Here is a 23,512-nt window from a genome sequence, read left to right as displayed (position 1 = left end):
AAGAAATCAAGAAAGCAAAAAGTCAGGTGGAAGAAAGGATTGCCAAAGAGGTAAAGCGAGGTGACAAAACATTTTTCAGATACATCAGAGAAAGGAAAAAGGTCCAAAGGGATATAGTGAAACTGAAAGGTGACAAAGATGTGTGGAGGGAGACAAGGCAATGACTGAAATACTAAGCAAATACTTCAGTTCGGTGTTCACTAAAGAAGAGCCTGGAGAAGGACCGTCACTAGTTGACAAGACTGTGGATGGGGGTGGAGTAGGCGATACTCAGTTTACAAAAGAGAATGTATGTGAAGAGCTAGGAAAGCTCAGAGATGTGCTGGCAGGTCCGCTAAAGGACTTGTTTAATAGATCCTTGGTGACGGGAGTGGTGCCCCAAGAGTGAAGAAGAGCGGTGGTGGTCCCGCTTCACAAGAGTGGGAGCAGAGAGGAGGCTGGAAACTACAGGTCAGTTAGCCTCATCTCAGTGATGGGAAAGCCAATGGAGACTCTGCTGAAGGAAAGGATAGTGAACTATCTACAATCTGGTGGGTTGCTCGACCTGAGGCAGCATGAATTCACCAGGGGAAGGTCCTGTCAGACAAATATGATTGATTTTTTTGATTAGGTGACTAGAGAATTGGATCAGGGAGAAGCACTTGATGTGATTTACTTGGATTTTAGTAAAGCTTTTGATACAGTCCCACATAGGAGACTCGTGAACAAAATGAGAAGCTTGGGAGTAGGTGCCAAGGTGGTGGCCTGGATAGCAAACTGGTTGACTGAAAGGAGACAGTGTGTAATGGTAAATGAAACCTACTCTGAGGAAAGAACGGTGTTAAGTGGAGTGCCACAGGGATTGGTTTTGGGACCGGTTCTGTTCAATATCTTTGTGAGCAACCTGGCAGAAGGGATAGAAGGTAAAGTTTGTCTATTTGCAGTTGATACTAAAATCTGCAACAGAGTGGACACACTTGAAGGAGTAGAGAGAATGAAAAGTGATTTAAGAAAGCTTGAAGAGTAGTCGAAGATTTGGCAGCTGGGATTCAATGCCAAGAAATACAGAGTTATGCATCTGGGGTGCGGTAATCCAAAAATGCTTTATGTGATGGGCGGTAAAAGACTAATCAGAACAGACTGGGAGAGGGACCTTGGGGTGATAGTGTCTGATGATCAGAAGATGGCGAAGCAATGTGGCAAGGCGACAGCTAAAGCCAGAAGAATGCCGAGCTGCATAGAGAGGAATAACCAGTAAGAAAAAAGAGGTGATAATGCCCTTGTACAGGTCCTTGGTGAGACCTCACCTGGAGTACTGTCTTCAAAAACAATAAAGACAGGATAGAGGCGGTCCAAAGAAAAGCGACCAAATTGGTGAGTGGGTCAGAATTGTAAGACTTATGAGTAGAGGCTGAAGGATATGAATATGTATACCGTGGAGGAGAGGAGGTGCAAGGGAGCTATGATACAGACTTTTCAGAAAGGTTTTAATGATGCGCAATTGTCAAACCTTTCCCGTTGGAAAGAAATTAATAGAACTAGACATCATGAAATGAAACTCCAGGGAGGACGGCTCAGAACCAATGTCAGGAAATATTTCTTCATGGAGAAGGTGGTGGATGCCTGGAATGCTCTTCTGGAGGAGGTGGTGAAGACTAAAACAATGAAGGAATTCAAAGGGGCATGGGATAAACACTGTGGATATCTAAAGGCTAGAGAATGAAATTAAAGAAAAGAGTGCATGGGGGTAACTGGGGGTAACTTGCTGGTGTGGCAGTTGCTACTCTTAACAGATAACAGTATCAAGGCTTAATGCAACTTCATCATTGCTCTCTGCTTTAACGGCAGTGGGAAAAGAGGAATTGGATTCAGACAGCAACCAACAAGGGCCCCAACTTATACGGTTTTCGGGAACAAATAAACAGGGGGGTAACTTGCTGATGAGGGTTTTACTTCCCTTAATCATTAAGCCTGATACTTTTGTTGTGGCTTCATCATTGCTCCCTGCTTCAAGGGCAGGGGTTAGGGAAAATTGGATTCGGCAAGCATCTGAGGGTCCTGACTTTTATGATCTGGGAAACTGATACGCATGAGGGTAACCTGCACAGTGCAGCAGATATTGGCATAAGCTTGCTGGGCAGACTGAGTAAGAACATAAGAAATTGCCATGCTGGATCAGACCAAGGGTCCATCAAGCCCAGCATCCTGTTTCCAACAGAGGCCAAAACCAGGCCATAAGAACCTGGCAATTACCCAAACACTAAGAAGATCCCATGCTACTGATGCAATTAATAGCAGTGGCTATTCCCTAAGTAAACTTGATTAATAGCAGTTAATGGACTTCTCCTCCAAGAACTTATCCAAACCTTTTTTGAACCCAGCTACACCAACTGCACTAACCACATCCTCTGGCAACAAATTCCAGAGCTTTATTGTGCGTTGAGTGAAAAAGAAGTTTCTCAGATTAGTCTTAAATGTGCTACTTGCTAACTTCATGGAATGCCCCCTAGTCCAAAAGTAGATCATTTGGTCCTTTTCTGCCATCATTTCTATGACATCTAGTTATTCTAGCTGCAAATTTAATTCTATTAATCATCACAACCTAATCTAAACAGCTACCAGTATTGTTACTAGCATCTTGTCTCATAGGTCCCTTGTTAAGGCTGCCAGAATTATACAACTATAGGTAGGGGCTTACTACGTCTACGCTAATTTGCTCAAACAGTGTATTCACTGGTGGTAATAGGACCAAGGAAGTTGGTGTCTGACTTTTCTGACTAATGAACTTTCGCTCAGGACAGGGAATACAAAATCTTGCAATGACTGCATGGATTCTGGGTCAATAAAATCATGCGAGAACACAATTTCTGATTTGATCCCTCCCCAGGTGACCAGCCCTAGAAAGGGAATGAGCTAGCTGAAGTATCTTGACCTTAAACACTGTGTATCAGTGATCACTATTTTTCAGGGAAGGGCTATTTTGGGAAAAAAAAAAACCTTCAATGTGAGAACCACATTAATTATTAAATTGCTTATTTCTCCCTAATAAAATAATTTTACAACTGAAATAAGTCTGCTTAAATACTACAAAGATATTCCTTTTATTAAAAAGTAACTAGGAAAATACATGGAATTAAAGCATCACCCTATGCAAATAAATTTGTTAAGAGCAAACTAATGTAAAACTTGCTTTAAAAACTAGATAAGTGAAAGTGTGCCTTTTGCTACTTGACTCTGTATACTATGTATCCTCTGGAGGAGAGGAAGTGCAGAGGAGATATAATACAGATCTTCAGATACCTGACAGGTATTAATGATGCAAAACTTCAAACCTTTGCTGTTGTAAAGGAAACTGTAGAACATGAGGTCACGAAATGAAACTCCAGGGGGGACGACTCAGAACCATCGTCAGGAAATATCTCTTCACAGAGAGGGTGATGGATGCCTGGAATGCACTTCCAGAAGAGGTGGTGAAGACAAAAACGGTGAAAGATTTCAAAGGGGCATGGAGCAATTGGTTCAGGAACCAACAAGAGAGGGAGCTATTTTAGATTTAATTCTTAGGGGACCGCAGGATTTGGTGAGAGGGGTAACAGTGGTGGGGCCACTTGGCAACAGTGATCATAACATGATCAAATTTAAACTAATAACTGGAAGGGGGACAATAAGTAAATCTGCAGCTCTAACACTAAATTTTAAAAAGGGAAACTTTGATAAAATGAGGAAAATAGTTAGAAAAAAACTGAAAGGTGCAGCTGCAAAGGTTAAAAGTGTTCAACAGGACCAGTTGAAATCTGCATATTAGGAGGGACAAGATGGCATCCTGACTGGGTTTAAGGACAGAGCTGCTCTTTTCCCCTTCAGAAATTTCTTAAAAAATTGCTACTATTCTGCCAAAACGGAAGGGAAAGGCGAGGGTCTTCCCCTCTATACCTACTTACCTTTCAGAGTAGGCTCTAATAACCAACTTCCTAGTCCAGGGAGCTGTAAATATCGGGGAGGTTAATCCCGTTGCGGACATACCTGGAGGAGAGGTAATTTCACCAGGGACCGAGGTTTCCCTCAGCCCCCCTCCCCGACGTGCGACCGCTGGCAGCTGGAGGAACATCTACTCCAGATGCCCAGCAGATGGCGCAGACTGATGAGGTCAGAGGCGCGGGTGAGCTGGGAGAAGAGTCGACAAGTCAGGCAATACCAGGAAGCTGTGAGGTTTCAGCAGAGGAAGAAAATTTGACCTGCGCTGACTCAACGGGACCGTCTACCTCCGAAACGACCCCCCAACATCGGGTGTTCGACCTGAGATATTGGTAAGACCTGCAGTCATCACACTTGAAAACTTGTGGGAATTATCTGCAGGACTAACATTGGCTGTTCGGGACTGTAATACAAAATTGCACTCTTTTGCGTTGCAAATGAATCAAAAGATTTTGGATCAAGAAAACACACTGACTCAAGTTCAATCCACTGTTGCAAGGATAGAGGTGGATATAAAGCAATTAAAGAACTTTAATATTGCAACAATAAAGGATAGAGCAGCCTTATCTCACCGTTTGGAATTGCTGGAGAATTGGAATAGGCGTCTCAACTAGAATAATGGGGGAATTACCTTTAACTACTTTTTTTTTTTTTTTTTTTTGAAACCATGTTTTATTGGGTTTTCGTGAAATAAAAATACAATAACAGTGAGAACACGGAAGGTAAACAATGTACAATTCCGATGGTACAAGATCCAGGATAACGGATGACAACACAACAAGATACAGACATAGGATGAGATCATCAATACTGTCCCGTTATAGTAAACAGCTATGGTAGGGTTACCATCATAAAACAGAATAAATCATATCAAACAAGTCCCTCCTTGTAGTCCTTGTAGCCTTTGCTGCTCTTTACTTAGTTATGTATTCACTTAGTTATTCCCCTCCCCCCTCCCCCCCCCCTTTCCTAGTTCCATTTCAGTTAGTTAGTTGCAGATAACAATATGCACATGAATGTCTGCTATATCAACATCAAGATCTAAATCAAAATCATAGCATATAGACGATAATGTTAGAATTGGCAAAGTGAATAATAAAGTTAAACATGTCTGCTGTTATTATTACAGTATGGTATGAGTGGCCTGGATTGTAGGTGACAGGTAATCCGTTAACGGGGACCAAGTAAGCGCTATTAGAGCCGAATTCTTTGCAGATGAGGTTCTTGCTACTGCCAATTCAATCGCACAGAGATGCACCAGCTGTTTGAACCACATGTCCTTGGTCGGCGCAAGATGGGTGGTCCACGTCTGCAGTATAGATTTTTTTCCCAACAGGCCCGCCTTTTTTAAGAATAGCTGGTTGTGAGCACTCAAGGAGCCGGCCGTATTTGGCAGCGTTCCAAAAAGCCAAAGAGAAGGATCCAGGGGTAAAGTTATATGTAGCAATTGCGAGCAGAAACGAGAAAGCTGTGCCCAGAAAGATAGGATTTCCCGGCAGTCCCAGAAACAATGGTAATAATCTCCATCTTCAATCGTGCATTTGGGACATTTGTTGGTGGGAACAAGCCGCATGTGGTAGGCTCGGTTAGGTGGAATGTAAAATTGCCACATAAATTTGTAATGAGTTTCCCGAAGTAGTACATTGACAGATATTTCAGGCGTAGTTACGACACTGCGTTTAAAGTCTTCTAGTGTAATTGTACATTTAGCCCACTGCGCCCACTTATGATAGAGCTTATCTAGGGATAGCAAGGATGCTGATGCTAGTAAGGACTTCATAATTTTGGAGACGGACAGTTTTTTTGCTGGTCCCGGTTGTAGTTGGTCCTGTATCCGCTGGACAGTTTGTAAGACCTGTGTTGAGAAGTTTAAACTATGAATAAAATGTCTTACTTGCTGATAAGCAAAGTGATCTGAGTTTGGGAACTTATAAACCGCCTGCAGTTCTGGAAACGTGAGGAAGTGACCCGTAGTCGCCTCGAAAAGTTGGTAGACGTAGGTGAGCCCCGCGCTTTGCCATTTGTGAAAGGTACCCCTACAAAATCCAGGTTCAAAAAGCGGGTTGCCCACTATCTGTATTAAAGGGGTCATGCGTGTGGACAGATGATGCTTGGTGCAAAGCATAATCCAGGCTTTCCGACAAGAGCGTAGTAGTATGTAGTTTTTGAGGTGGTGTGGGAGCATTGTAGTTGGCAAATGCAGTAATGGGTTCAAAGACGTAACTCCATACCACTCCAGGAGGTGGGTATAAGGGACAAACCTGGACGTTGAGAATAGCCAATCATTTACATAGCGAAGAGTACACGCTAAGTTGTAGGTTAGGAGGTCTGGGCAACCCATGCCTCCCGCCTCCACTGGAGCAGTCAGAACCGCCATGGGCAAACGCGCTTTTTTGCCCCTCCAAAGGAAAATTCGCAGTGCCTTTGAAAAAGTTTTGTAGTCCTTTTTGGTGAGCCACAAAGGGGCCATTTGCAGAAGATAAAGCCACTTGGGGAGCAATATCATTTTGACCAGTTGAATTCGGCCAGAGAGTGAGAGAGGCAAGGACGCCCACTGATGTAGCTTGATGGTGGTTTGATTTAATAGTGGTTGTATGTTCACTTGATATAGCAGATTGATGTGAGTGGGAATGCGAATTCCCAAGTACTTGAGTTCCTTAGAGACCCAGCGCAAAGGGAAGTCGCCAGTCCAATTGTTATGTACTGAACCCGTAACGTCAATGACCTCGGACTTATCCAGGTTTATTTTTAGACCTGCAAATTGACCGTACTGATACTGCAACCGTAGTACTTCAGGCAAAGATTGTGTGGGTTGGGTAATAAAAACCAATACGTCATCGGCGAAGGCCGCTATCTTGAAGTCGTGACGCGGCCCCCCAAACCCGTGAATAGTCGACGTTTGGTCTAATTTGCGTAGCAAGGGGTCGATAGCCAGGATATAAAGTAGTGGGGATAAAGGGCATCCCTGTCGGACTCCACGCCCTAGGTGAACATCGTTGGACAGATATCCATTGGCAAGAATCCGGGAGAGGGGACGGTGGTACAAAAGTTGGAGGTATTGCAAAAACTCCCCGCAAATTCCAAAACGTTGGAGGGTGGAAAAAAGATATGACCAGGCTACCCTGTCGAACGCCTTTTCAGAGTCAAATCCGATGGCAAGTGCAGGGATTTGTTGAGATTGGCAGAGTTCCATGGCAGACACAAGCTTTAAGATGTTGGCATGCGGGGACCATCCCTTTACAAACCCTACCTGGTGGTGTGAGATTAAGAAGGGCAGTAGAACGTTCAAGCGTTCTGTGAGTACCTTCGCTAGGAGCTTTAAGTCGCAGTTGAGTAGAGATATTGGGCGGTAAGACGAGGGTTGTAGAGGGTCCTTGCCAGGCTTCGGTAAGACCGTGATGTGAGCTGTGTTAAAGGAGGAAGGAAAGTGCCCCACAGCCAGTCCAGCTGTATAAAAACTGGTAAGGGGGACAGCCACATGGGGTTGAAGTATTTTATAGAAGTCGTATGACAGCCCGTCTGGTCCGGGCGACTTCCCTGCATGAGTGGACGATATGGCTTGAGAGACCTCATAAGGTTGGATCGGTCTGTTGAGAAAGTCCTGTTGAGGGGCATTGAGCCGTGGCAGCGTCAAAGTTTGAAAAAAGTCCTTTTCCTCTGCTTCCCCCTTCCCATGGTCTGGGGTATAGAGGTGTTCATAAAAGGTACGGAATGATTCGCAGATGTCCGTGGATTTGTGGTGATGGTCCCAGTGGTGGAATACATGCTATTTATAAAGGTTTTTCGTCTGGTAGCCCGGACCAAGTTCGCCATTAATTTGCCAGATTTGTTTCCAAATCGGAATAGGTTCTGTTCTCCTTTCTGAATAAAGGCTTGTGCTCTCATATGTAGGAGTGCATTCAGGCTCCCTAGTATGCTATAGTATTCTTTTCTGTGTTGGTGTGAGGGAGACATGTTAAGTTCACGCTTACTTCTAGCAAGCTGTTGTTCATGATGCAAAATGTTCTTATTAAGTTGTTTATTTCGCCGGTGGACATAGGCTATGATGTCTCCTCTTAGGACCGCCTTCCCTGCCTCCCAGAGAAGCTGGGGGTCTGAAGCATGTTGTTGGTTGTTTTCCATATAGTCTTTCCATTTAAGCTGTAGGTAGTCCTTAAATTTATGATCATCTTTAAGATAACTGGGGAATCTCCATATGCGGTCACCTTGCTGAGCATGAAGAGGAGATAAGCAAAGAGATATTGGAGCATGATCCGAAATCACTTGTGTTTCAATGGACGCCTTCTGTATCTGGAAGAAGAGAGCCTGCGAGATGAGAATATAATCGATCCGAGACAAAGACAAATGGGAACGTGACACATGAGTATAGTCTAATTCGCCTGGATGGAGCACACGCCACACATCCAGAAGTTGCAGTTGGTGACAGAGGAATGCGATGCCTTTCTTAGTCTTGGTGGAATGTCTCAGTTGCGGCGGGCTCTTATCAATGGAGATATCGTGCACACAATTGAAGTCTCCTAAGAGGAATATTTGCCCCTGTGCATGAATGTGAATTAAGTTACTGATGGATGTGAAAAATGAGTGTGAGTACTCGTTGGGAGCATAGACGTTACAGAGCGTGACTAATAAGTTGTTCCAATGGCCAATCAGCAAAATGAATCGGCCTTCCGGGTCCGCGATGCTTTTAACCGTGTGGAAGTTCGCCGTTTTGTTGATTAGTATTGCGACCCCCGCCTTTCTGTTGACTGCTGCTGAAAAGACACAGGAGCCAACCCAATCTCTTTGCAGTTTTTGGCTTTCCTCTGTAGTGAGGTGTGTTTCTTGCAATCCGGCAATGTCTGTATGAAGGCGCTTGAGGTGATCGAGCACTTTACGACGTTTGACTGGCGAGCCCAACCCGTTGACGTTCCAGGATATCAGGTTAGGCATGTAACAGGTTAAGCAATTGCTGAGACAGTTGTGAAAATGACCAAGTGGAGGCAGAGGTGGGGGCTCCCAGCCTGGCCCCCACTCCATTCAAAGAGAACTGGATTCCCAACCGGGCCTGTACTGTTTGTCTGTGGTGTTGTTGCATAGCAACTAATTGCAGATGGTGATAAGAGTGCAGATTTGAGAAATAATTGAGTACAGAAATGGAACTAGTGCTAACTAACATATCCCTCCCCTCCCCCCCATACTGTTCCCCCCCCTGTTGAGTCCAGATAACAGAAAGCCTCAATCCTGGAGGCATAGAGGTCATTTGATTTGTGTACGAGCGCTGCAGCTCTATATCATGGCCAGCAGGACCCCAAGAAGGAATACACCGAGTAAAGCCAGTGTTCATGGAGACATATGATTGAAATTGTTGTGGCAATTAATTAGAGATCTCTAGATGGTTGGAGAACTGGTAAAAGCAGAAAGGCGTGAACGCAGAGGATGGTCTGATCCCTTCTGAACTGAACAAGGCGGAATGGGGTGAAGCCTCCCCCAAATCCACCAAGATGGTGTCACAGGAAACATAGAGAACGAAGAGAAGCGGCGACGTCCGCAGAGTTGTAATCTCAGCCCTGCTCCACTGATGCTGAAGTGGTCGGGACTGATTTCAAAAAGTCCGCCGCTGATTCAGGTGTTTGGAAAAGGAGTTGTTGATCCTTGTGCCAAATCCGGAGTTTCGCTGGATACTGAAGGGCAAACTTAATTTTTTGCTGGAAAAGCTGGGAACAGATAGGTGAAAATCCCTTATGTAATTCAGACACCCTTGCAGAGTAGTCCTGGAAAATCCTGATATTATGCTTCCCATAAGAAATGGTTGGTTTGCGCCGGTAAGCTTTCCAAATTTCGTTTTTATGAGTGAAGCTAAGAAACTTTGCTATGACTAGCCGTGGCCTAGTGAGGTTTGTTTTTTTTACTCCCAAGCGGTGCGCTCGTTCCACTTTAAGGTATCCCTTGAACTGCTTTAAATCTAAAACCTCAGGGAGCCATTGCTCTAATAACTCTCCCATAGCTGCGTCCTCCAGTTCTTCAGGAAACCCCAAAAAACGAAGATTAGTTCTCCTTTCCCTATTTTCTAAATCGTCGACCTTGTCGAGGAGCTGGGTTAACAATTTTCCCCTGCTTTTCAACTTTAGTCTCAGCACTGTGGGCATCATCCTCCAATACAGAAATTCTGCCTTCAGCATGGTCAATACGAGGGGAGAGCTCAGCTATTGCCACGTGCACCTCTTCTATCTGTGCCTTCAGCCCTGCTAGTTTTTCATCCAGAGCAGCTTTTATAACTTGCTCAATAGCAGGCAGCGTGAGCCCTGCTGAAACGGGATCCCCAGTGGTTTCGCCCGCGGCGGCCATTTTGGCTTCGGAGCCCCGCGATTTTTCTTTGTCTTTTTTAGTCGTTCTGGATGCCATCGGGGGTGGCGTTTTATTCATATATTTGGCGATGGACATAAGAACTCACAGTTTCTCCAGTAGGATGAAGTTTGGAGCAGTAATTGCGGTTTGAAATCGCGCTGAGAGAGCTTGGCACTCGGAGCTCAAGGGTTTTCAGTCTTCCCCGGCTCACCACATCACGTGACCTCCCTTTAACTACTTTTAAAAGATACCTGGGAGAAATTTTACAGTTACCAGAGACACAATTTCCTGCTATAAATAAGGTATATTTTCTTCCAGCAAATGTACAGGATCGTACAAACGCACAGGCGGCTCCCCCCCATTGACTTTCAAAATGTAACCAACTTTTTGGAATCATCTGCCGTAGAGATTATTGATTTTTCTACATTGTTAGTCTCTCTGATAATGGAACAAGATATTAGTAAATTGATGATGTTACTTTAAAAATTTGAATACTATGTTCCATGGCAGAAAGGTTCGCATGTTTCCTGATATATTATCTAAGATTACTCAGGAGAGATGCAATGGATTTCTTAATATGAGGCAGGAGGTGATATCCTTAGGTGCCACCTTTATGCTACGATTTCCCTGTAGGTGTGTTATAAGAAAAGAAACAGATACAAAAGAAGCAGATCTGTTCTTTGTAAAGGCAATGCCTATATATATACTTTGGTTAGTAAGTTACATGAAAACCGACACGATGTGCAAACGGTTGTCGGTATATAAAACCTTTTAAATAAATAAATAAATTTACATTTTTTTCTCTTGAGCAGTTGAGAACATATTTAGACTAATTTCCCCCTCATAACCCCTAGATTATCAAGATAATGTTTAAAATAAGACAGCATCCATTATCAGGTTAAGCCTTGATTGTGAAACTATTTCCTTTATTGTCCTCAATAATATAGTCCCCCATTGGCTATGATTTATTTTGAGATTTGGTTATGGCATTAGAAAAAATATGTTTTGTTCATAATTATTGATAAAAGGAAAATTTGTTTCTATCTAATATATTGTAACATGTTTTCCTGAAATATTTGAATACAATGTATATTTGAAAAGCAATAAATAAAGAATTTTAAAAAAAAGTGTTCAACAGGCATGGACATTGTTTAAAAATACAATCCTGGAGGCGCAGCCCATATGTATTCCGCGCATTAAGAAAGGTGGAAGGAAGGCAAAACGATTACCGTCATGGTTAAAAGGTGAGGTGAAAAGCTATTTTATCCAAAAAAAAACCCTTAAAAAATTGGAAGAAGGATCCATCTGAAGAAAATAGGATAAAGCATAAGCTATGTCAAGTTAAGTGTAAAACATTGCTAAGACAGGCAAAGAGAGAATTTGAATGAAGTTGGCTGTAGAGGCAAAAACTCATAATAAAAACTTTTAAAAATATATCCGAAGCAAGAATCCTGTGAGGGAGTTGGTTGGACTGTTAGATGACCGAGGGGTTAAAGGGGCTCTTGGAGAAGAGAAGACAATCATGGAAAGATTAAACGATTTCTTTGTTTCGGTGTTCACTGAAGAGGATGTTGGGGAGATACCAGTTTCAGAGATGGTTTTCAAGGGTGATAAGTCAGACGAATTGAACCAAATCACTGTGAACGTGGAAGATGGAGTAGGCCAGATTGACAAACTAAAGAGCAGCAAATCACCTGGACTGGATGGTATGCATCCTAGGGTACTGAAGGAACTAAAAAATGAAATTTCTGATTTGTTAAAATTTGTAACTTATTATTAAAATCATCCATTGTACCTGAAGACTGGAGAGTGGCCAATGTAACCCCAATATTTAAAAAGGGCTCTAAGGGCGATCCAGGAAACTATAGACCAGTGAGCCTGACTTTAGTGCCAGGAAAAATAGTGGAAACTATTCTAAAGATCAAAATCATAGAGCATATAGAAAGAACTGGTTTAATGGAACCAGTCAACATGGATTTACCCAAGGGAACTCCTGCCTAACAAATATGCTTCATTTTTTTGAAGGGGTTAATAAACACGTGGATAAAGGTGAAGCGGTAGATGTAGTGTATTTGGATTTTCAGAAGGCATTTGACAAAGTCCCTCATGAGAGGCTTCTAAGAAAACTAAAAAGTCAATGTCCTTTTGTGGATTACAAACTGGTTAAAAGACAGGAAACAGAGAGTAGGATTAAATGGTCGATTTTCTCAGTGGAAAAGGGTAAACAGTGGAGCGCCTCAGGGATCTGTAGTTGGACCGATGCTTTTCAATATATTTATAAATGATCTGGAAAGGAATACGACGAGTGAGGTTATCAAATTTGTGGATGATACAAAATTATTCAGAGTAGTTAAATCACAAGCAGATTGTGATACATTACAGGAGGACCTTGTGAGACTGGAAGATTGGGCATCCAAATGGCAGATGAAATTTAATGTGGACAAGTGCAAGGTGTTGCATATAGGGGAAAATAACCCTTGCTGTAGTTACACGATATTAGGTTCCATATTAGAAGCTACCACCCAGGAAAAGGATCTAAGCATCATAGTGGATAATACTTTAAAATTGTCAGCTCAGTGTGCTGCAGCAGTCAAAAAAGCAAACAGAATGTTAGGAATTATTAAGAAGGGAATGGTTAACAAAACAGAAAATGTCATTATGCCTCTGTATCGCTCCATGGTGAGACCTCACCTTGAATACTGTGTACAATTCTGGTCGCCGCTTCTCAAAAAAGATATAATTGTGATGGAGAAGGTACAGAGAAGGGCAACCAAAATGATAAATGGGATGGAACAACTCCCCTATGAGGAAAGGCTGAAGAGGTTAGGGCTGTTCAGCTTGGAGAAGAGACGGCTGAGGGGGGATATGATAGAGGTCTTTAAAATCATGAGAGTTCTAGAACGAGTAGATGTGACTTGGTTATTTACACTTTTGGATAAAGCAAAATTGCTTACCTTGTAATAGGTGTTATCCCAGGATGTAGTTCTCACATATGGGTGACATCATCAGATGGAGCCCTGGTACGGAAAACGTCTGTCAAGAGTTTCTAGAAACGTTTGGCTGGCACTGTGGGCCTACTGAGCATGCCATGACATTCTCAGCCACAGGTGTCTCCCTTCAGTCTCGTTTGTAGCAATATGCGTGAGCTAAAAAAATAAAATAATAAAACGTATCGGACCCAACTCCGCAGGGAGGTGGGTGGGTTCTGTGAGGACTACATCCTGCTGTCCTGGGATAACACCTATTACAAGGTAAGCAATTTTGCTTTATCCCAGGACAAGCAGGATGATAGTCTTCACATATGGGTGATTAGCAAGATACAGGCTGAGTCATTCTTATATTATACCAACAGCATACAACTTGTGCAACAAGCACAACAACTGGTGAACTGCTGGAAAAAATGAGGCAGCCTGAAATCACAGCAGGATGGATGTAGAAGGAGTTGGAGTTATACTGGAAATAAGTTCTTGAAGACAGATTGCCCAAAGGCTGAATCTTGTCATCCTTCTTTGTCCAGACAATAATGAGCTGCAAAGGTGTGAAGGGAACTCCATGTTACAGCTTTACATGTGTCTAGAATGGGCACTGAACGATAGTGTGCTACTGATGTGTACATAGCCCTTACTGAATGTGCTTTTACTCACACCTGGAGAGGAACTTTTGCTTTTTCATAACAGAATTCAATACAGTCTGCTAGCCAGTTGGAGAGAGTCTGTTTTCCTACCGCAAGTCCTGATTTATTTTTATTGAAAGAAACAAAGAGTTGGGTGGATTTCCTATGGACTGCCATGTGGTTCAGATAAAAAGCTAGTGCACGTTTACAGTCCAAGGTGTGTAAGACTCTCTCTCCCTGGTGAGAATGAGGTCTTGGAAAGAAAGTAGTTGCATCCCCTATTCCTTTGTGGTATGCCGCTATGGCGCTTATGTGTACCCTTACAGAGGATGTCTGGAGACCAGAATCCGACAGGTGGTATAGGTAATCTAGTAAAGAAGAAGTGGGGCAGGAGAAAGGTTCTATACCCTTTTGTGTGCACCATGTTGTAAATCTAGTCCACTTAAAGTGGTAGGATTTACGTGTGGAAGGCTTTCGTGAAGCTACTAGAACTTGAGAGACTCGTGTTGAAAGATTAAGTGGTTGTAGAATTAAGCTTTCAACATCCAAGCTGTTAGGGCAAGAGTTGTCAGGTTGGGATGACGCAACTTGCCCTGATTCTGAGTGATGAGAGTGGGCTCTGTGCCCAGGCGGATTGGTTGTGAGATTGAGAGGTCGAGGAGTATGGGAAACCATACTTGTCGAGGCCAGTACGGGGCTATGAGGATCATTGTCCCTCTATCCTGCTGTAGCTTCACGAGAGTTTTCGCTATGAGCGGAATTGAAGGATACGCATAAAGAAGACCTGTGTTCCAGGGGCGAGCAAATGCGTCCCTGGGGACTGTTTGTCGACGTCTGTGGAGGGAGCAGAACCTTTCCACTTTGTGGTTCAGTGTGGACGCAAAGAGGTCTATGGTTGGGCGACCCCAGCGTTGAAAGATTTTGCTCGCTACACGTGGGTCCAGCGACCATTTGTGGGGATTGAAATGTCGACTGAGATCGTCCGCTAGGATTTTCTTGATGCCTGCCAGGTAAGATGCTCGGAGATGTATGGAATGCTCCAGAGCCCAAGCCCAAATCTGCACCGCTTCCTGGCAGAGCAGATAAGGGCCTGTGCCTCCCTATTTGTTTATATACCACATTGCTACTGTGTTGTCTGTTTGTAACAGCACAGTCTTGTTTGAGAGGCAGTCTTTGAAGACATAAAGGGCATATCTCATCGCTCGAAGTTCCAAGAAGTTTATCTGATACTGTTTTTTGAGCATAGTCCACGTCCCTTGTGTTTGAAGGTTGTTGACGTGAGCTCCCCATCCCAGGTTGGAAGCATCTGTAGTTAGGATGACTTGTGGATTTGCCTGTTGGAATGGGAGACCAGCTTTCAACGCTTTTTGATTTGTCCACCAGTGGAGCGACAAGACGTAACTGGTCGGTGATTTGAATTGTGTACAACAGTGGTTGGAAAGCTTGTAGCCATTGAGATTTCAAAGTCCATTGAGTTCTTCTCATGGCTAACTTCACCATGGGAGTGACATATACTGTCGAGGCCATGTGTCCTAGTAGCACTAGAATTTGATGGGCGGATGCGAACTGGTGATGAATCATTATGTTTGTCAGTCATGCCAAATTGTCTGCACGGTCGCTTGGAAGGGAAGCTTTCGCCACTGTGGTGTCGAGGTCTGCTCCAATGAACGTGAGGAGTTGAGACGGCTCGACGTGGGATTTTGGATAATTGATGAGAAATCCCAGAAGGTGCAAAAGTGTTATTGTGGTTTTCAAGGCAGAGAGAGCTCCCTGCCTGGATGGACTTCTGATTAGCCAATCGTCTAGGTATGGAAAAACATGAATACTGTTTTTTCTTAAATGTGCATCCACTACTGCTAGGCATTTCGTAAACACTCGAGGAGCAGAGGCCAGTCCGAATGGCAGGACTCTGTACTGGTAATGATTCTTTCCCACTACGAATTGTAGATATTTGCGATGTTGTGTGGAAATTGGTATGTGCGCATAAGCGTCTTGAAGGTCCAGAGAACAGAGCCAATCTCCCTTTTGAAGTAATGGAAGGATGGTTCCCAGAGATACCATCCAAAATTTTTGTGTAGAAATTTGTTGAGATTTCAAAGGTCTAAGATAGGGCAAAGGCCGCATGTTTTCTTTGGAATGAGGAAATAGCAGGAGTAGAACCCTTTGCCTTGTTGAGACCGGGGAACTGGTTTGATGGCCCTGGCAGTTAGCAAAGTAGAGAGTTCTACTTGAAGTTGAGATGTGATGAGAATGTTTGACCAAAGTGGAATGGGAGGAGAATGCGGGGGTATCGTATCCCCGATGTAGTATGGCTAATACCCATTGATCTTTTGTGATGAGACTCCAATGGTGTTGGAAGTAATGAAGTCAACCTCCAACTGGTAGGGAGGGCACAGGGTTGAGAAAGAGGCTGCTGTTCTCTTGGCATGGTTCAAAAACCCGGCGCTGGTCCAGTTTGGGGTGGTGGCTGGGTCTTTTGTTGCTTCGGCTGATGTGGACGTCCTCTCTGTGAGGGACGCTATGGACGTGCTGAAGAGGCAGGAGGATAATACCTTCTTGGTCAGTAGAAGGGTCTCCTCGAGTCTCTAGGTGATGGATGTCTTAGGGAAGATGTCTGATCTGCTGGTAATTTTGATAGCTGACGGAGAGTCTCATAATGGTCTTTCAGCTGAGATACCGTAGCTTGGATCTTTTCTCCGAAAAGATTATCTCCAACACAAGGGAGATCTGCAAGCCATTCTTGAACTTTCTGCCTAAGGTCAGAAGCCTTAAGCCAGGCCCATCTTCTCACATTTATTGCAGAGGCAGAAAGACAAGTTGATGTTTCGAAGACATCATAGGCTGCTCTCACCTCATGTTTGCCAGATTCTAATCCCTTGTCAACTAATGTAGCTAAAGGTAGTTGATGCTGTTGTGGGAGGTTGTCCACAATACCCTGTACTTGTTTCCATAAGTTCTGTTGGTACTGTGTCATGTACAGCTGGTATTCTGCAATACGTGCTACCAGCATGGACCCTTGATAGACCTTCTTTCCTAAGGTGTCCAAGAATTGTTGCTCCTTTCCTGGTGGGACAGAAGAATGAGGTTTTTGTTTCCGAGTCTTCTTCTGAGCGGATTCTACCACTACTGAATGGTGAGATAGTTGGGGCTTCTGGTATCCTGGAGCATGTTGCACTAGATAAGTGGCATCTGTTCTTCGATTCACTGCAGGGACTGAGCAGGGGTGTTCCCACATTCGTTGTTGCAATTCCAAGAGGACTTGATGGATTGGGATAGCCATGATTTCCTTCGGCGCATCCACAAACTGCAGTACTTCTAGAACCTTATGTCTAGTATCCTCCTCTGTGACTAATTCAAATGGAATTGTATCTGCCATTTCTTTGATAAATTTGTAAATGACAAATCTTCTGGAGGGGATTTCTTTCTCTCCTCTGGTGGAGAGGGCTCTGATTGCAGTTCCTCTGACTCAGTGTCCGTGTCAACATCCTTCCAAGGTGTATATTGAGGATGATAAGGGGAGTCAATGTCTTCTGGCTGGACATGATGCTTCAATTTAAACACAGCCTTTGTTGGGATGTGTTGTGGCATCGTTGGAAGTGAGGGCATCGATGGGGAGTCGATGGGACTCAATGGCATCGATGGAAATCGATGCCTTATATCCCTCGATGGACCTGGATGGATTGGCATCGATGTGTCCTTGAAAGGCATTGAGGGTGTCTTCAGGACTCAATGTCGATGGAGCCCCGATGGTCCTGGGGCAGAATCGGAGTCTCCACCGTCATCCTCCGATAATCTGGGAGCCGGAATGGCTGGAGTCATCGGTGGGGGTATCGGAATCGATGGCTGCGTCGATGGAGTCGGTGCCGTCGGAAAAACTTGTAATAAGGCATCAAGTCTATTCAGCAAAGGCTGAAAAATCGACTGCTCCAGTGCCGATGTCGGTGCCAGCACCGATGGCACTGTCGGGGGCTGTAGGTTCTTCAGAGCCTCAATGACGGCCTGTTGGACTAAAATAGTCACTTCTTCCCTTGAAATCGGGGCAGTATCCACTGCCACTGGGGAAGGCATCGCTGGCGCTATTGGCACTTCCACGATTATTCGTGGTGGCACTTCCTCTGACACCGAGCCCGGTGGAGAGCGCCGCGGTTCTTTGTATACAGCCGGTGGAATTGGCTCCAGTACACGGACTTTCTTGGGCATCGGCTCGATGGATTTAGATCCTGACGTCGATGGTTTACCATCCGCTGGGTTGATGGATCGATGGCGATGCCGCTTTTTCTCCCGATGACCTTTCGATGTTGAAGACAATACTATCGATGATATCGATGGTGCCGGTGACGGAGGGTCGTCGGCCCGTGTTTCACCTCGATGTTTGGTTACTGAGCGAGGAGTTACTCTCGGGGACGACGTTAACAATGGAATCTTTTTGAATAATTCTTCCATCTTATCCAACCGGGCACGCCTGCCCTTCAGTGTCATCTGGGCACAGGTTGAGCAAGCCCAGACGTTGTGGCCTGATCCCAGGCAGAGAACACATACATAATATGGGTCTGTTATGGACATAGTCCGGTTGCAATCTGGACATTTTTTAAACCCCGATGCCATGATAAAGTTATGGCCTAATAACGGTCGATGACCGGCGGGAATCGACAGTAGGATGATAGGAATCTATCAAAAACTATCTGAAAAATGTACACACCGAGACTATGTCGAAGGGAGACCCAATTATGAGAAAATTATGACTGAAAATGTGAAAAGAAAAAGTTTTCTTCTCTGAGAAAATGTGAGGAAATTCTTTTTCCAGAGCTCCTGAACTGCTTTGCTGAAGGGAGACCCCTGTGGCTGAGAATGTCATGGCATGCTGGGCATGCTCAGTAGGCCCACAGTGCCAGCCAAAAGTTTCTAGAAACTCTTGTCAGAAGTTTTCCATACCAGGGCTTCATCTGATGTCACCTATATGTGAGGACTATCATCCTGCTTGTCCTGGGATATTAGAAGGACTAGGGGACCCTCCATGAAGTTAGCAAGTAGCACATTTAAGTCTAATCAGAGAAAATTCTTTTTCATTCAACGCACAATTAAGCTCTGGAATTTGTTGCTAGTAGGAAGTGGTTAGTGCAGTTAGTAGAGCTGGGTTCAAAAAAAGGTTTGGATAAGTTCTTGGAGGAGAAGTCCATTAACTGCTATTAATAAAGCTGACTTAGGGAATGGCCTCTGCTATTACTGGCATCAGTAGCATGGGATCTTCTTAGTGTTTGGGTACTTGCCAGGTTCTTGTGGCCTGGTTTGGCCTCTGTTGGAAATAGGATGCTGGGCTTGATGGACCCTTGGTCTAACCCAGCATGGCAATTTCTTATGTTCTTATGTTAAACACTGTGGATCCCTAAAGGCTTAAAGAAAAGGATGGTACAGGGTGACCCATGGAAAAGTAGCCTGCCTCCAATACCAGTGTCACACAGGCAGGCTACTTTTCCATGGACCACCCTGTATAACATTTCTGCAAGGGGGTAACCTCCATGGAGCGGCAGTTACTACCTTAACAGAAGGTTTGGGGGTAACCTGCATGGAACGGCAGTTACTACCCTTAACAGAAGGCTTGGGGGTAACCTGCATGGAGCGGCAGTTACTACCCTTAACATAAGGGGAGGCTGTTGGCTATAATAGGGAGGAAGAGATGGGGGAGGGGCACATGTCTGGTATTTCTGTTTTTAAAAGTTGGCAACCCTACTTAATACACATTCTCTACTGTTACAAATAAAATAAATTGAAGTAGAAACAATTAAGGATCCACTCTTAGGGTCAATGGGAACCACTGCTGGCTCATGGGCCTTGTAATGAAGATGTTTCAGAAGCTTCTGCTGATGCTAAGAACATAAGAACTTGCCATACTGGGTCAGACCAAGGGTCCATCAAGCCCAGCATCCTGTTTCCAACAGTGGCCAATCCAGGTCACGAGTGCCTGGCAAGTACCCAAAAACTAAGAATATATCATGTTACCATTGCTAATGGCAGTGGCTATTCTCTAAGTGAACTTAATAGCAGGTAATGGACTTCTCAGCAGTAGCTGCATCTAAACAATTCTTGGAATGCCCAGCAGGAACCACGTCTTAAGTCATATACGCATGAGTCTATGATATCCTTCCATCCGCTTTCTGAATCGCACTAAGCTCTTCTTTTATGCTGCTTCGAATCACATTCTCTGCCCAGCATATCATCCGGGGGAGAGCAGTTCCCCATTAAAAGTGTTGCAGGCATTTCACATTGCAACCGTATATCTTCCTTTTCCCACTAGAAATCGTGGCTACTCTACAAAGGTCTGCAATCTGTTCTTTCAAACAGATTGTGGCACGGCTCCAAATGCTGTCCTGAATAAATCGCAAGCACTGTATCGCCCCTTTTTCAACCTTCTGAAACATCTTACGTTGGTAATCTCTCTGAAACTAGCTGACAATTCACCTTAAGTGCGGTTATATACTGCTTTATTGCTTCTCTCATTTTTTTGCACACACACCATCTCACACAGATTATTTTCTTGCATGACTTCAACTATATATCAGAACACACTTTACACCTTTAGAGTCAGCCTTCGTCCCTCCCGATGCAGCTCTACGAACACGGTCCCGTGTCGGGAGACTTAACTTTTAACATCTATTTAAGCCACTTCTTTTGTAAATTTGTTTAGATTTGTTGAAAACTGTTTCCTGATTAAAAATATTTCTGTACAAGATGTTATTTGTTGGAATATATTTAAACTGTTAAAATATTTTCCCCACATTTTTTTTTATTCTCACAAATAATCCACTTTAAATGTGACTGCAGCACACAACTGTTTTATGTGTCTCCTTGTGGTGTGTTTTCCGCGCATTGATCCACTATTTCAGGGAAGCCAAATTTCAAACTCTTTTGTGCTCCTTGTGACCTTCAGCCAGCCACTCCATCCCCCATTGCCTCAGGTACAAATCGAGGACCTAATTTAATAAGTATTTTTCCCATAGGCACAGAATAGAGAAAAGCCATAGTAAATCAGCTCTTACACTGTAAGCCCTCCAGGGACAGGGAAATACCTGGATATAATCTGCTTTGAAGTGCCAGAAAGGTGGAATATAAATGAAATAAATAACGAAGCAGCAGTTACAACCTTAAACACTTTGCTGGGCAGACTGGAGAGACAATTTGGGGGTGAGGGGGAGGTGGTTTGCTATCATTCACTATGTTACTACGCGTACCAGTCTGGTAAGTTTAATTCATTCAACCAACACCAAAGTATGGGGTGACCAGAGCCAATCAGTCATTGGATGTTCATCCCCTTTACACTGCTGCTGGTAATATTGAGCCTTTAGACTGTTGAAATATTAATTAATAAGTGCTGAATATATGTCAGTTGCCCTCTTGGGGTTAAAGAAACTTTCCTTGGGGTTCATGACTGACTGAGGCTCTGCAGGATCTTTGGTTTCCTCTGCATTACCACAAATGTCCAATTTAGAGGAATTCTAAGAAGGGTTGTGTTTTCAATCAAAGTATGTAATCAGTCTCATTATTAAAGTAGTTTAAGCTGGGCCGTTAAGCAGAAAAAGAAATTGCAAGGCTACAGAAAACTATTAGTCTGCCTATTTCCCCCTAAGGATAACATGAGTGGGGCAAGTTAAAATACCTCTTTAAAGATGCAAGTCAATAAAAAGTTATTTTTGACAATTTCCAGTTCAGTAAGGGTGAGGTAGCTTAGGAACCAACCCTCCATTTCCTGAAAATGCCATACTAATGTGCAGAGGACAGAAGCCTTTTCAGCTAACAGTCCCCGCCTTTCAAACCCTCTGCCCCAAACAGATGCATCAAGTCAAAGGAATGGTACTTTCTAAATTAGTCATAAGGCCCTTGGCAAATGACAGCAACGTGTCAGGATTACATCATTCCTTCCCACTCTGAAGCCTAACACATCTGTTTTACCATAATGTGCTCATGGACAGAACTGGAATTCCATAAGAGCTTCACCTACTTGGGGATGGGTTACATAGCTTGAACTGTGCAAAGCGCAATAGCAAGAAATATCAAAGAATGTCGGGATGGGCAAAAGCCATGAACAGTCAAGTCATGTTTGAATTGCTTCCTATACAGGTATCTAATACTGTGAAAACAGCAACCAAAAAGTGGCTGACCAGTCACGAAAGGTGGAATTCAAATGAATAAAAAGGGGCAAAGCCAATCAGGCTTGGAACTTAAAATATGAATGTGGCGAAGAGCAATGATGCAAAACCTCCTTCTACATAGTCTCTTAAAGGAACCATGCACGCCTGATAACTTAGGCTGTTTTATTAACTGGGCAAGGACATATGCTCTAAACTGGTCAGCAGCAAAAATCTGACAATGTTCATAGCAAGTGAACATAAAACCTACTTGCTTCAATGTGTTTTTTGATGTAACAATGCAGTATTACTATCATTACAAATACTTTGATAACTCTAGTACCCTTAAACACTATGGTATACATTTTGCATCAGACGGACAACGTCTGCAAACTTTAGCCATATGCTATATAAATCCTATATTATTGAAAAGATAGAACTCTAACTTCAGAAACTTTTCACTTATCACAAATTTTAATCATCCATTTCTATATCCTAGAAGAAAAATGACTATACATTTTTATAAAAGTACATATATTGATGAGTTTACAATCATTAATATCAAATGATTCTAATGATTTTCAAAATTCATACTGGATAATATTTTTTGCATGCTGAACTGTGAACACAATTCTTAAACACCGAAGCAAAACAACCAGTTACAGTATCTGTTTCTAAATGCAGAGATCTGCATGAAAGCTTTGGTATGTGAACGTACATACTAATTCCAGATGGTCACATAAGAATTTTTTAAAAAATGAAGATTTAGCAAAGGTTAAAATAAAAGTTTGCACTAACCTGCAAGGTTACAAAGAGAGATTTCGGACTTCTCTTGTGTATTCCTCTCAAAATGGTTTTTATAAAACCTTAAAAGTAATGAAAGCCAACAACAGAGTGAGATGTAGGAGAGAGTGTGGAAAAAGAACTGTGCTTCACCACAACCTTCCGAAAACAGCAAAGTGTGGCAGGACCCAACTGAAAATGTCAAACCAGGAGCAAAAAAGTCCCAAACTAGGCTAATTCAAGTTGGACAAAATATAAAAGCTGTAAGCACAGCACCACAGTCCAATCAATTCTTTTGACCTGCTTGGTTGAAAGGATTTTTTTTTTTTTTTTGCATGAAACCTTTACTAAAAAGGAAGTGGTTACACTTCCTGTTTATTTAACAGTACACCTTCTGTCACACCAACGTTTATGTTTACAACTTTTGTCTTTCTTGGCCCCATGAAATGTAGCACAGTGGTTTTTAATACTTCTATCTTTATAGTTTTTTTTTTAAACCAGAAAACATGTAAATAGTACAAAATCAGAGATAAGAGAAGAATAAGTTCATGGCTGTGCTCACAGCCGATTCTGCAGCCACTGCATCCGACTGGCCAAAGGCTTGAAGATCAAACGTCAAATTAAGAAATGGTCATAATTTCTATTGAAGACTGCAGTGCTACGACTTGACGTAAGACCGCTGTAAATATTTGTACATAATTTAGAAATGTTCATTTTC

The 23,512-nt window shown here is 43.2% G+C and overlaps 1 long non-coding RNA gene across 1 annotated transcript in view; it reads right to left on the bottom strand.

Moving 5' to 3' along the window:
• Nucleotides 1–23,103, bottom strand: part of LOC115083237 — a 43,684-nt gene extending 20,581 nt beyond the window's left edge. Inside the window, exon 1 of the long non-coding RNA XR_003854331.1 lies at nt 22,810–23,103. This is a non-coding gene — a long non-coding RNA (uncharacterized LOC115083237). The remainder of the gene's footprint in view (nt 1–22,809) is intronic.
• Nucleotides 23,104–23,512: the final 409 nt, after the last annotated feature.

The sequence above is a fragment of the Rhinatrema bivittatum genome, chromosome 1 (genome assembly GCF_901001135.1).
Source record: "Rhinatrema bivittatum chromosome 1, aRhiBiv1.1, whole genome shotgun sequence".
In the NCBI taxonomy this organism is placed as follows: Eukaryota; Metazoa; Chordata; class Amphibia; order Gymnophiona; family Rhinatrematidae; genus Rhinatrema; species Rhinatrema bivittatum.
Note: the sequence above shows the minus strand (reverse complement) of the source record. Positions and strands in the feature narration are given on the sequence as shown.